Raw genomic sequence first — 15020 nt, 5'->3', positions numbered from 1 at the left:
CTTCTAGTCTGGAGATGCTCCAATCAGGTGGACGTGTCCAGATGTTGGACTGTTCCTTTGTCAGTGTAGAACAAAGTGTGTATGAGAGCCATGTAATGTCCATGTTAGCATGCTCTGACCCCCTCCTCCTTTCAGGGTGGAGCCTGCTGGAGAACCATGGTTGAGACCAGGAGGTCTGAGGAAGTGTAAGTGTGTTTTTCATTGGATTCATCACATTCAACCATCTTCACGCTGTCCCATCACTCATTCATCAGTCAGCATCAAAGTGTCAATAGATCAATAACTGCAGCTGGATTGTGTTTGTTCTCTCCATCAGATTCCTGTCCACTCACCATCCACATGAACACAGTGAGCAGAAACCTCAAACTGTCTGACAACAACAAGAAGGCGACATTTGTGGAGGAGCTTCAGTCATATCCTGATCATCCAGACAGATTTAACTGGTGGCCTCAGCTGCTGTGTGAAAATGTTCTGACTGGTCGCTGCTACTGGGAGGTCGAGTGGAGCGGAAACGTTTATATATCAGTAAGTTACAGAGAAATCAGAAGGAGAGGAGACATCGGAGACTGTTTGTTTGGATTAAATGATCAGTCCTGTAGTCTGAGATGCTCTGAGGATGAAGGTTACTCTGTCTGGCACAATTACATAAAAACACCCATCTCCTCCTCCTCCTCCTCCTCTGTCTCTAACAGAGTAGCAGTGTATGTGGACTGTCCTGCTGGCTCTCTGTCCTTCTACAGAGTCTCCTCTGACTCACTGATACACCTCCACACCTTCATCACCACATTCACTCATCCTCTCTATGCTGGATTTGGGGTCTGGCCCAGTTCTGGTTCCTGGGTGTGTGTGTGTTGAGTGTAAAGAGTGTGATGGTAGCAGAGAAACTCTGACTGGTGAACAGATAGTTCAGTCTGTACATGTCTGTCTCTTTCACTCAGAAACATCTTTTCAGATTCATGGATTCAATCAGTTTGTGTGTGAAACTCTTCTAAATGATTCCTTGGAAACTTCTTCCTCTTCCAGTCTTTTAAAGATGGAAGCTGTGCTTCTTCCAGGATCCACATGTTGTTTCCAGTCAAAGCTTCACACTGAATATCAGGATGTTGTGTTCACTTCATGTCAGCTGCAGTTAGTTCCACTTCATGATGCTGGAAATGAAAATCCTCCCAGTGTTTCACTCTTAGTTTGTTTGCTTCATTCTGTCTTTATTTGGACTTTCTCACATTTTCACATGTTGAATTAAAGATTCATTTTTACATCACAAATTTCATGTTTTGCTTCATTTTTCACCACAAATGTTTGACTTTCTACTTGAAACGTAGAATTTAAAGAATTTTTATTCAAACTTTCACATATAAATTTTATCTTTATTTTCATTCAGATTATTTTAGACTTTTTGTGAAAATATTTGATGTTTAATGAAAAATAAATATGATGTAATTTCTCTTTTATTTCAAGTCATGTGGTTTTGATATTTTATCTCAAATTTCATTTTATTTTTTATTTCAATCCAGTAACTCATTGGAATATTTAGATTTTTTCATGTTTTCCATCATGTTTAATTCTTTGTTTTGTTTAATAAACATTTAACTTTTATTCTGAGGTTGTTTTCATGAGAAGAAACGTCTTGTTGTACCTCGATGTTCTACCGAACGCTTCAGAAGGTCTTTGGTTCCTGCAGCTGTCAGATTTTTTAATGAACCTGCAGCTTTTTGTTTTTTTTGTTGTTTGTGTTGAACCATGTTTTTAGTATATTTACATATTTAAGTTTTAATCATGTTTTTCCTCTTTGTAAACATTTGAGATGTTTAGTGGCAAATAAATTTCCTTTAAAAAAGCTGATCTTAAATAAAATTTTCTTTCTGTTTTGACTTTTCCTGAATCTATTTCTTTATGATTGTTACAACCCAAATCCGGGGTGTGACTGGGTGCAACAAAGTTACGTCGGGACAAAGATGTAAAAGATGAATACAGCACATTTTATTTACACAAAACACGAAACATAGAATAAAACCTGGAACAAAGGAAAAACATGTGTTGGGGTTAGTGAAACTGCTGAAATAAATACACAAAGGAATTAACAAAACCCTATATAAAACCCACTGAGTGAAACCAAATGAAAATACAGAACTCGGTGTGAAAACCAAACCAAACAAAAGAGCAGCAGTTCCATAAACTAATGTGACATCTGTCACTAACAAAACCCTAACCTAGCCCAACACAACTTAAAACAAACAATAATGAAGGCAGAGTACACACTAGGAAGTGGCATAGCTAAAACTGAAACTGGATGTAAAACAAAAGGTAAGTCTAAACTACACGGTCTGTTCTACCGTCCCCCACTGGGAACACACAAACAGCCAGGACATGTCCTGCTGCACACTCGAACAGACCAACACCAAACAGACTACCAAAATAGCACAGCGGACACACAGTAAACCATGCCACCAATTATCTGCCATACTCAGAGACGAGGCCACCTGCGCTAATCAGCCTCGCTCCTACAACACGAACACAGTGCACAAGGTGAGGGGAAGCGGCCTGCGCCATTCCAGCTTCCCCTTCCGACTGGCCTCAGCTGCAGCCTTTTTAGCCTCAGCTCTTAACAAACTGCAGCCTGATAGGTCCAGACATGGCCAATCAGAGGAGCGGACACGGAGGTGTGCCGGCTCCAGCCAATCCGGGCAGCGCTCTAAGATCAACAATCAGCGTCAAAATGAGCTGCAGCTGCCAGCAATCGGCAGTGGCCGTAACACACCCCCCCTTAAGTTTCAAACTCCTCTCAAGGATTTTGAAAAAAAAAACACACAAAACGGCCAGCTCATTCCCCACACACAATCCAAAAGGCAGGGCATCACCCAGCCACCACCACACATACAAAGAGAGGCCAGCTCGTTCCCACCACCAAACTAAGAGGGCATAAGACACACACAAATCCCCCTACACACAACAGAAAGTGCGGAAACACAACTGCCTCACAAAATGGAAGGGAAACACAGCCACTACCACGTGCACAAAACACACAAACTAACAAAGCAGCAGTCCCCACACAAATAATGAACAAAACAAACCATCCGGCCACCATAAAACACCAAAAGGCCGATTGCGAGTCCACCTCCACATCTCAGAAAACGGGCACCAAGGACTAATATGCGGCTCCTCCCAGGAGGTGATCGAACACTGCCAGCCAGCAGCCACAAAGGGGAGAGGTGTCTATACACAAGCAGCTCATCAACGGAGTCCACCACTTTCTTCACCCACACTGCTTTCACGGGTGTCGACACACACAGAAAGCAGTGTGAAACGGAGGAGACCTGCAGGCACTCTTCCTGCGTTGCACTCCCGACAATCGGAAGGATTCCTTCCACATAATGGGTCACCCCTAGGCCAGAGCACCCTTTCAAAAAGCTGCAAATCCAACGTTCAGCCACCACCATATTTTCTCCCACACACACTCTCCGTGGAGCCATATCAGCCTCCAGGCGCCAACCTCCAAATCACAGAGATTGAAACTCACCACTCGGCATGAGACCCGCTTGGCGGTCTCCACAGGAAGCAGCCGGAAGGAGCCCTATCAAAATAATAGATTCTACCCACGTCCACATCCGTGACAAAAATGTCTGACTTATCCACAACGTAATAATAATCCCAGGAATCCTTCTAGGCAATATACAATACCTGAAAGAAGATCCCGGACGAGCCCCCACTTGTTACAACCCAAATCCGGGGTGTGACTGGGTGCAACAAAGTTACGTCGGGACAAAGATGTAAAAGATGAATACAGCACATTTTATTTACACAAAACACGAAACATAGAATAAAACCTGGAACAAAGGAAAAACATGTGTTGGGGTTAGTGAAACTGCTGAAATAAATACACAAAGGAATTAACAAAACCCTATATAAAACCCACTGAGTGAAACCAAATGAAAATACAGAACTCGGTGTGAAAACCAAACCAAACAAAAGAGCAGCAGTTCCATAAACTAATGTGACATCTGTCACTAACAAAACCTTAACCTAGCCCAACACAACTTAACAATGATGATGATGATGATGATCCTCCAGTGAACCAGTAGATGAGAGAGATTCTGTACTTTTCCCCCCAAGACATGAAGAAAATAAAACTACCAGCAGCATAATTTCAGGATGAATGTTATTGTGTGAGTTACATCAGCGGCTAATTTCCAATGAACAGGAGATGAATGAAAGTGGCCTCCAGTCAGGGCGACTATATTTCTAATCACATCATCAGGGTTTGCTGCCTGTTGACAGGCTGATCTGATCTGCAGTGATTTAATAACTCAACTGTTCAGGAAAAAGGGAGATGATATTAATAAGAACCTCAACCACTAAAACATGTTCATTCATGGTGAAGCAAAACTTCCATGTTTAAAATAGGGGAGACCAGGGATGGTTGTAACACTTTTTGCTACAACACCTGTAACTCATTGTATTTTTTAAATATAGTTCTCAAACTTTTATATGAAAAACCCACATTTGTTCACTAAAAAAGGCACCAATTCAAAACTCTGCAAGAATATGACAGACGTGGCATGTTAATGTCAAACACACGGTCGTCCTTTGTTACAACCTACCCCACTACCGGGTGTGGTTGTAACACATACTGGGGAGAGTCGTAACAATTACACAAAAGAAGCGTAAACAGATGCCACAACATATAATATGCTTCAAAAATGGATTTATTGAAAAGCAAAATCCAAACAAAATCTTTCTCTTTTACTGACTGCAGCTCAAACATTCAATGTTTAACTCAGGAGTGTGTGAATGTGTGTGTAAATAAGCCTACTTGAACAAACTTTAATAACAGTGTGGCAGCTTAATGAACAATCTGCACTTGTGTAAAAAGATACGTGTGTGATATCTAGTTTATATACTTTTTACATATAAAAACAAAGAAAAAAAACAGGGCCAGTGTGTCCATGTTTTCTTTGACTATGTTCTTATTCTGAATCACAATATTGACAAATGAAAGTTGGAAGCCCTGAAGGACGAGCTTGGTGGGTCCAAAGACTACATTGGGGACATTTTACACACACTTCCTTTGGCCTTGAGTTGCAAGACGGCTCCATGCAGATAAAACAAATGTTCTCAACATCTGAGGTCTCAGAATCTTCAGCATTACCTTTCAACACTTTTATTTTTTATTTATTTAGTTATTGGTGGTGGGGGGACACAAACACTGCTGCTTCTTCTTCTGCTTTTCTTTATTCTATTGTAGCTTACTCTGGGAGGATCACTGGATCCCTGGTCTCTCAGCTTCTGCAGTGATTTGCAGGATCTGTTCAGTGTTACATGAGAGATTCCATGTTCCTTTAAACACATGTGTTTATTTCCACAAGATTTTTAATGTAATTAAAATTTAAAGTAATTTTCATTATTAAACTGACACTGGTTATTTATGTGTTTAAGAGGCAACAAATAGTCAAAATACTTCAAAAATGTCTTTGACACACTTTATTATTCATGTTTAAATCATGTGAAACAAACAAACTGCACATTTTTGCTGCACAAATAACAAAAAAAAACTTGTAACTGTCTGACTGTACACACACATCATCTTCATCATGTGTCTCATCCTCTGATCAGCTGATCACCATCTTCTCCAGCCTTATGTGTCCTCTGGTCTGTAGCTGAAGCTTTCCTCTCCAGCATCAGGTGTCCTCTTCATGGTCTGTAGCTCTCCAGGGTCTGCATCCTGGTGGACTCCATCTCTGCTGCTTGCAGCGTCTCTTTCCTCAGCTGATCCGTCTTCTTCGTCTTGCAGACGTGCAGCGTTTGTGGGTGTAACTGATGTGTGTCCTAGAAGCAGGAATGGTGAACAATCTGAGCCTCCATCATTTCTTAAGCTGGGTGACCTGCAACCACATGTTTGGTGTTATTAAAAAACTAGTTAACGTTGGATGCTTCATTACATTTCACAATTTTAACCACTTAATCCAACCAGTTAACATCCCATCAGATCTCACAGAGCACTCTTGGTATTTACCTGCATCTCTAAAATCATTCACTCTGTGATGTTTTGATATAAGATGATTAAATAAAATAAACACTGATGAAACACAAACAGATGAACTCGTTTCTATTTCCCTCCCTCTTTGCCTCTAGTTTACCAGTGAAGTTATTCAATGTGAATATAGTGACTTTTAAAAGCCAAATAAAGTTTATTCATTAACATTACTTACACAATAAAAACAACAGCAACAACAAAAACTCTCCTTCTTCCTTTATGAAAATGCTGAGAGCAAACACACATGAAGGGAGATGGTGGTGAAAGTGATGTCCTTCCCTCACCGCTGTGACAGGGACCATCCAACGCCTCAGTTACATCCTCAACCTGCTGTCCAAAGCCTCTTTAAAAGTGGGAAACTCAACAAATCTAACATTGTGGCGACTTTTCTACCTTTTATGTAGTGTGACTTAGTTTGGCATTCTTTCACACAACACGAGACTCCCATTTTATCAAAGATTATAACGCAGCAAAGACATGAACAGTCATTTACAAGGAGGATGCAACCAACTAGAGATGTGACGTTCATGAACGAATCGATTCTTTTAAACTCTTTTAAATGAACGATGGGAACCGATTCACAGCTGTGAGCCGGTTATTTGTGAGACATTCTTTTTATATACAAATTTTTGACACTGCCTTCATCAAATCAAATCAAACTTTATTTATAAAGCGCTTTTCATGCCATAGGCAACACAAAGTTCTTTACATGATTATAAACATAAGAATAAAAACACTCAATGAAATCTTTCACACAGTCACACACACACACACACACGTATACACACACACACCAAGCCCAATCACCTCACCCCCCTTCCAGCTAAAAATGACTGAATGAACGAATAAATGAATAAATAAGTAAATAAGTAGTAGTTTGAGTAAAATTAAAATAAAATAAATAACATGTGTGACATAGAAGTCTGATGTCCAACACGCTCCATTCATGTGAAGAATCTATGGACAGAGAGTATTGTTTGGAAATAAATACTGTGATTTCTATCCAAAACATTTACTAGAATTTACACTGACTGCTCAGGTTTATCCTTTTTTATCTATATTTTCCTGTAATTATTTAATCCTATATAGTAGATTTTATATAGGTACATATTTTGATTGTTTGTCATTCTTATATATTGTGACATTTTGTAAGATATTGTGAGAACGAGCCAGACTTTTGAATGGCTCTTTGAAAGGAACGTCTCCTCAAGATCCGGCTCCCTTCAAAGAGCCATAAATCCCATCTCTACAACCAACATGGCGCTGGACTGCGGCTATCCCGAGTGTGACGTCAGCTGACACAGACGGTTGTATCGTTCATGGATTTTATTCTGGAACTTCCTGTAAACCCGGAAATGTCTTGTTTTGAAAGGGTTGTAGCTCAAACGGTTTAAAGTGTATTTCACGGAGCTAAAATGCGTCATAAGACGCAATAAAAAGCACAGAACCAGCCTTAGCACCAGTCGAAACAGGCATCAAGGTAAATGCGATGACTACATTAAGACATGTAAAAAAATCTGAATTTTTATGGATGTAAACATGGCTAAATTGTGATGCTGTAAGCTAACTGAGGTATCAGAAGTAACGCCATGCAGAAATGTAACGCACATTTTTGTGTTTATTTCTTGTTTGGCTCATACGTTGGTTTAGGTTTGGTTCAAGAATGTTTACATGGAATAAAAACCTCTACAGACCATCAGTTAAGAGTGTTTATTCCACTGGGACGCTACATACCTCATTTTAAAATGAGAATAAATGTTTTATAGCAGAAATTCAGTGTAATTATGGCAGGTTCCTGATGCCTTTAGAAAAGGTTTTATTTCAGCTTTTACAGTTAATTGTAAGATCGTTTTCTTTCTGTCTTTTTCTGCTTGTTCTGTTAATGTCAGAGGCTGAAGAGATTTATTACGGAGGAAAGCTGGATTTTTGTTCTGCAGAAGTAAAAATGCAGGTTTTTATTTTCTTCCAGAAAGCCGTGCACGTGCAGCAGATGAGACTTTGTGGAAAAATGAGTGGAGCAGTGAGACGTGGTTCTCCAGTGGAAGTCATGGATCAGCAGGAGCAGCCATCTTAAAAGCTCCATTTAAAGGTCAGACACTACAGAGTGAGGAAGAAGCTTCAGGAAGAATCATTATTTTAGTGTGTGAAATAGATCAGAAACTATTTCTAATGCTTCATATTTATGCTCCAATGATAAAGTTAGAAATCAGACTCTGTTCCAAACTGCTGAGATGAGACGAAGCAACTTCATTTAAAATCCTCTCAAGATAAAATTCTGTGTGGAGGCGACTTCAGTACTGATGATGATGATGATGATGATGATGATGATGTGGATCGATGGCCTCTAAAAACCACAAATACAGACTCCAAGCTTAAAATAAATGTGTGTGACTGGGACTTGTGGGTCTGTGGTGAGACAGGAAGGAAGAACAGAGGAGGTGTACTTGGTGCAACAGGAGCCTTTCCTTTCAATCACCAACAGATTTCTGGCTCATCTCCAACCATCTTGTGGATGTGGTCAAAGACGTGATGATAGAAGCCTCCATCTTAACAGCTCATCAGGGAATATTCAGTAGAACTGCTCTTAATGATTGTTGTACTCAGAACATTGTTTCAGGATATTGGAAATTGATCAATACTTAATAATTTGGATGTAAAAAGGGACGTTGACGCCATCATTGGTAGATTCTGGAAACAAACATGTGACTCTGGTAAACATGGTTGTTATTGGGAATGAATGAAATATGAAATTCACATGACGGCTATTAAAAAAGGTAAATTATTGGCAAAAAAAGAGAAAATGAATCAAACATTATTGAAGCAAAAGTAAATTATGAAAAGAAAACTAATGGAAGCTTAATGAGCAGGAGACAGAACATCTGAGTTTATTAAAAGCCAGTTAGACAACATGTATGTGGACAAAACCAAAGCCGCCTTTATCACAACCAGACGCAGACGGATGGAGCAGGGAGAGAAAATACTAAATATTTTCTTGGATTAGAAAAGTGGAATGCTGAATATGCTCCAGTAAGTAACGTGATGGTAAACGGGAACGTTCCCAGTGATCAGGATGTAATCTCCAAACATGTGGCCAGCTGTTATCAGAAGTTCTGCTCTTCAGCCACAACTTCTGACTCAGAAACTTTTTAAACAACATTTCTACTCATGTTAAAACCTAAATGAGGAATTTAGAGATATTTGTGATGGACAGATTTCCTTACCAGAACGTGTGGAATGTGTGGAACATCTGGAAGAAAATGAAGCTCCCGGGAATGACGGCCTGACTGGGAGTTTTATAAAGATTCACTGATAAACTTCCTCCTTCTTACTAGCTGGATTCCAAGAAGCCACTGGAAAAGGTGACCCCCCCCACCTTAAAACAGGGATAATCCCACTACTTCCCAAAGCAAACAAGGATAAATTCCAGAGTGAAACCTGGAGAGCCGTCAGTTTACTGAACAATGATGAAAGTTATTTGCTCTGATTGTTGCTGGAAGACTTAAACACGGCTGGAGTCAGAAAACAGACGAAGAGCATCTGGTTTCATGGAGAAAAGGCTCATTAGCAACAACATCCGTTTAATATCAGACATGATAGATTACAATCACCTGTTACCTGATGGAAGCTTCATTCTGCTCATCGCTTCTTACAAAGCCTTTCACACCACGGAGCAGAACTTTATTGTAAAATCTTTTCCTTCTCTGGATGTGGGAATTGTTTTCATAATGCAGTTGGGACTTTATATAATGTTTGTTCTGGTTCTGTTAAACTGGAATCTGGCTCATCAACCAGATTCATTATTCCACGTAGACAAGGCTGCCCTGGATCTCCTTTTCTTTCTCTGGTAGTAGCACAAATAATGGCACCCACATCAAAACGTCCCCTTTTCTGGGAATTCCTGCTGTAGGTAAGGAGTTTAAAACCTGTCAGCTCGCTGATGATACGGCAGTTTTTTAAGGGATCATCATCACATAGTAAGCGCAGTGAGTTGTATAAATTCATTTAGTGATGTATCAGGGTTCAAATGGATGTAGACACATCTGTTTAGTTTCCTCTGGAAAACTGGAACTGGTCCCATTACGCTGGAATACCAGTTAATGAGTCCAAGAAGTGACACTTCTTGGAATTATAATTTGTAAAGATAAACAGGAACGTTACAACTTAAATTTTAATCCAATTATTGAAAAAACAGGATCTAAACTGAGTTCTTGGTTAATTTTCTTAATTCTAAAGGTCATTTTTCTGTTGGTAAAATTCCTTTAAATCCGGCTGACTTCCACAAACAAGCTCTTTTATCTGGTTATTGGTTTCTAAACATAACTTCAGCCCCGTAGATGTTATATCTGGAACAACAAGGACTTCTTTATCAGAATAAATCTGTTTTATCCGACATGGTGTGGAAAAGGAATTCTGTTTGTAGGTCAGTTGTTGGATAAAAACGGGACTTCTGACATTCAGAATTCCTTAAAAAAGTCATTGACCTGGAACAGCTGAAGAGTTGGCTGTTGTCTTAAATGCAGCTCCTGCAGGCTCGTCACATGTTGAAGAACACGTCATTCCCAGAGAGACAATTTTCCAGATATTTTCCAACGTGTTCCCACCAAACAGTTCTGGTCCGACATGGAAAGCTTCGTCTGGGCTCAGTTAAACATCAACATCCACATTAATGTTTTCATCTTATATTTTATATTGAAAGGATCGTCAGTGATGTAAACTCTGTTATTCAGCTATTAATCATTCTTGGCAGGTTTCATGTCCACAAGTGTAAATGTTCTGGATCTAAACCTTTTTAATCTTTTTATTGTGGATCTGAAATCTTAAACCAGCTCAGCTGAAAATGTGAAGAACCAGAAAGCAACAAGAACTCTTGATATTTTGAAGAAACTGCACATTATTTCATTTTTCTATGTAAAATAAAATAAATAAAAACTCCACGTTTGTATCTGTTGTCTTCGGCCTTGTTCAGTTGAAGCTGTTTAAGTTGCATCTTATATGTAAAATGTTTTCTGTTATAAAATCTAAAACGTGTTCAGAGCCTGAATTGGGACGCAGGTCTATACTGTTCCTTGTGGTTCCAGGTGAGATCTGTACTCGGACGTCTACATATGTTTATGTTCCAGTTAATCTGGAGCTGGTTTAGAGAGGATAGCTGCGCTGCTTTCCACCAGTAGGTGGCAGTAGCGCTCTACTAATGGGGGTGACCGGTCCGGAGCTGGAATTTCTTAGAGGAAGTAGCCGGTCAGGCAGAACAGCTGACAGCATCCACCGCTGATCTATACTGTTCCTCGTCCTTCCAGGGATCAGCATGAATAAAGCCTTTCGTGAAGCGGAGCATGGCTGAATTTCTCCCGTGTGTAACACATGGAGTTCAAAGCTTCACACACCTGGAAACAGCAGCAGGGTTATGTCACTGGTATGGATCATATCATTTAATATGCACCTGTTAACTCCTGTTCATGTGTTTTTGCATGTTGTGTGCAGAGTGTCCCACATGCAGTCTGTCCCTTGAACACAACACAGTCTTGTCTTGCTGGTTGATGAGAGATATAGCACACAGTCTGGCTGAAGCTGGTCTTTAACAGCTCGTCCTGGGAAAGACAAAGAACGCTGTAGTCTAGGCCCAGAATCCATCTGGGATAAATTCAGAGAATATAAACCTAGCGGAGCTCTGAGATCCGTAGACTCTGGTCCACTAGTCCAGACCAGAGTCCAGACTAAACCTGGAGAAGCAGCATTTAGCTGTTATACTGCAAACAAGTGGAACAAACTGCCAGTGGAGATTAAACTTTCACCAAACTGTAGTAACTTGACACGTTTTGAAGTACTACATGACTTTATTCCATAACAGGAATCTCCACAACGTACAGCTAACGTGCTGTTCAGAACACACATTTTCTCTGGAGAACTTCTTCTCTGTACCTCCCAGCGTTATACAGTGACAGCGCTACTAGCGGCCAAACTTATACAACATCACATCACTACATCCCCTCTCCTTAGCTAAAAAACAAATTAAACTACACCATCCAACATAAGGAACAGAACATGTACCACTATTACATTTATTTTACTTTTTGTTTTTACTTTAACTGGAAATCCTCCAACTAACGTGGTAACTTCCCTTTCTGATTTCCTCCTTTGTCTGGGTCTGAGTGACGTCTCTCCATTTTTCCCTCTTTGAGTACCCATCGGTTCCTCAGCTGCTTCCTTCTCCACCGTCTCTGGCTGTAAAACAACCTCCTCGAAATCGCCTGCAGTTTCCTCCACTGCTGGAACCGGCTCTGATTCCACCGTCTCCGTGTGACTTGCTTCTGTTTCCACCACTGAAAGATGTCCAACACGAATCTGGTCCACATGTCTCCTGACAACTCTTCCTTCTCCGAGTACCTCTGTGTATGATACCGGACCTGTTTCAGACTCCTGATTCCTGGAACCCATTTAGGCCCAAAACTAAAGTTTAAAGTCCAAACTGCGTCTCCTGCCCTGAAACACCGACTTTTAGCCGTTTTGTCATGTTGTTTGATTTGACTCTCTTGGTGTTCCTTTACCCTTGAGTTCAGCTCTGGATGCATCACATCCATGTACACCTCAGTTTCCTCCCCAGAAGCAGTTCTGCTGGAGAAAGACCTGCAGTAGTCTGAGGAGTCACCCTGTAACTGAACAACACTCTGGCTGCTCTTGTTTCTACAGAACCTTCAGAACATCATCTTTTTAAATATCTGCACCCCCCTCTCTGCTAACCCGTTGCTTGAAGCGTGGTAAGGTGCAGAAGTGACACGTCTGATCCCATTTATTTAAAAAAATCTTTGAACTTTGTGCTTAAAAAACAAAAGACCATTATCAGACACCAACAATTCAGGTAACCCGTGATTACTGAAACTTGTAGGTAAACACTCATCAGTGGAGGCTGACGTTGCCTTAGTTACAGGATAAACATCCATCCATTTTAAATGTGCATCAACCAGAACAAAATACAAAAACATTTTTCCTTGGAAGGGACCTGCATAGTCTATGTGAAGACGTCTCCAGGGTTTTGCAGGCCAGGGAGGCAAAGGTGCTGCTGCAGGCGTGTTCCTGTGCTCCTGACACACCGTACATAACCCGATCACGTCCTCGATCTGTTGTCCAGTTTAGGCCACCAAACATAATTTCTGGCCAGCGCTTTCATTCTGGACACTTCCAGATGACACTGGTGACGTTGTTCCAAAACTTCCCATCACCCTGGTTCCCCACAACACACACCCATCCTGTGTACTAAGCTCATGTTTTTTTAGTGTGTAAGGAACAAACTCCGTCTTTTTTGGTTCTGGTTTCCAACCTTCTGAACCTTCTCCCTCACTTGTGAGAGCACTGATTCTTGGTCTGTCCATGTTTTTACTTGGTCGGCAGTTACCAGTGTTATATCCGACCTCCCAGCATGAAACTCTCTCCTGTGGTTCTTCTGTTTGGCTTGTTTCTGGTAATGGCAACCGACTGAGAGCATCTGCATTTCCGTGATGTTTTCCCTCTTTGTACACAGTGGTGTATTCGTAGGCTCGCAGCGTCTCCGCCCATCTCTGAATCCTCGGTGATGCCATCTGTGGTACTGCCCGCAGTACCGAGTTTTTTCTATTTTTTTTTTAATACTTCGTGTCTTCCCCTCCTTCTTTGGCAGAAATTCCCAACCGCATGGTCAGCCTTCAAAGTCCAACTTTTCTTCTTGAGGCATCTACGGCGTTTTCCCGTTTCACCTCATCGTCAATTATGTAGTAACTTGACACGTTTTGAAGTACTACATGACTTTATTCCATAACAGGAATCTCCACAACGTACAGCTAACGTGCTGTTCAGAACACACATTTTCTCTGGAGAACTTCTTCTCTGTACCTCCCAGCGTTATACAGTGACAGCGCCACTAAATTTATACATCACATCACTACACAAACGTAGACACTTTAAATCAGGTTAAAAACTTTTCTTTTCTCCTGCACCTATGCATGAAATCTGCAGCTAACTTTTAACTTATCTGGCTTTTAATCATTTTAACATAATTTATCATTTTATTGTGATTTTTGCTGTTTGTTTCTGTCTTTTCTGCTTTCTTGCAGCATTTGTAATGATTTTAATGTTTTATTTTCACTTTGAATTGTCTCGTATGTGAAATGTGTTTTAGTACAAATAAACTTCCCTTGTAGTTTAATTCAGATTGATTCATATTTTAATGGAGATTTCATCATTTCTTTTGAGAAAAGCAAAATTATTTTCCAATAGCTTCTAAACCATGTTTAATAAAACTTCATAAACTTCAACACTTTTTATTTTATTAATCTTATTTAATATTCTATTTATTCTTTTTAAGGTTTGAATATCTGTGAACACTTATTGGAACAGAATCTAGATTCTGATGTTGTTGAAAGGATGTAAAGAATAATGTTGGAGATGAGGACTCATGTTGAAATAAATCTACATTGTGAAGCAACCCTTTCTTACACTGGATTAGAAATATTGTAGAAAATTATACTGAATTACCAGGTTTTACAGAACATTGTGCTCTTGTAGACGTAACATGTAAGGTTATCACTGACTTCATATCCTTCATGGAATAAATAAGCAAGCCAATCCCATAAAACTGACATGCCTCAAGCCTTCTGGACTCCACTGACACAGTCTCCTCATCTGCAGACTTGCATTCTGCAGCTGCAGATGTGCCTTCCCCCTGCCGTATACATGTAGCGAGAGGACTCGGATTAAGATTTCACAGAACATACCAAGCCTGTGATTTGGAGACACTGTACTAACCGGATCATCTTCTGGTGGCTCCAAAAGTGTAATTGTGTTCCCAGACACTGCAAGGTTATCCAAAGTCAGACACTATATTATATTTGATTGTGTTCCATGTGCAGTAGAATTGCAGTACGTGATGTACCTTGTATGAAGCGGACAGTTTCTGTGGCTGGGACAGAGTCAGTTATTGTCCCACCCTGGATCCCCTCCATCACTGGCCTCCCTTTAT

At 40.3% G+C, this 15020-nt stretch overlaps 1 long non-coding RNA gene across 1 annotated transcript; it reads left to right on the top strand.

Moving 5' to 3' along the window:
• The first annotated feature begins 7348 nt into the window (after window positions 1-7348).
• Window positions 7349-11341, top strand: LOC121655286. The gene is made up of 3 exons (XR_006013132.1): window positions 7349-7511; window positions 8001-8120; window positions 11329-11341. It is a non-coding gene; the product is annotated as an uncharacterized LOC121655286 (long non-coding RNA).
• Window positions 11342-15020: the final 3679 nt, after the last annotated feature.

Source organism: Melanotaenia boesemani, chromosome 2, assembly GCF_017639745.1.
Source record: "Melanotaenia boesemani isolate fMelBoe1 chromosome 2, fMelBoe1.pri, whole genome shotgun sequence".
Classification (NCBI taxonomy): Eukaryota; Metazoa; Chordata; class Actinopteri; order Atheriniformes; family Melanotaeniidae; genus Melanotaenia; species Melanotaenia boesemani.
This window is presented reverse-complemented; position numbering and strand designations above follow the sequence as displayed.